The 219-nt window shown below is 22.4% G+C and overlaps 1 protein-coding gene across 5 annotated transcripts in view; it reads right to left on the minus strand.

The window, feature by feature from the left end:
• The window catches only part of CNTLN (centlein), a 255,799-nt gene that overhangs the window by 28,970 nt on the left and 226,610 nt on the right, over positions 1 to 219 (minus strand). The window lies entirely within an intron of this gene.

A 219-nucleotide genomic window follows, 5' to 3' on the forward strand; every position in this document is an offset into this window, starting at 1 on the left:
ACTTTCAGTTGTATTCTCCAATATTACATGTACTGTTTAGAATAAAAGTAAATAATACAGCATATTATACATTTGAAAAAAATACTAGAAGAAATAGTCTTTCTTTTTCTGTTTAATGCCACGAAAGATATATAATTACTTATACAAAGATTCTAAGACTTTATCCAAAATGATTATTAGTTTAAAAATATGCAAAATTTAAAAGTAACACTGAACAAA

The sequence above is a fragment of the Pteropus alecto genome, unplaced genomic scaffold (genome assembly GCF_000325575.1).
Source record: "Pteropus alecto unplaced genomic scaffold, ASM32557v1 scaffold95, whole genome shotgun sequence".
NCBI lineage: Eukaryota > Metazoa > Chordata > Mammalia > Chiroptera > Pteropodidae > Pteropus > Pteropus alecto.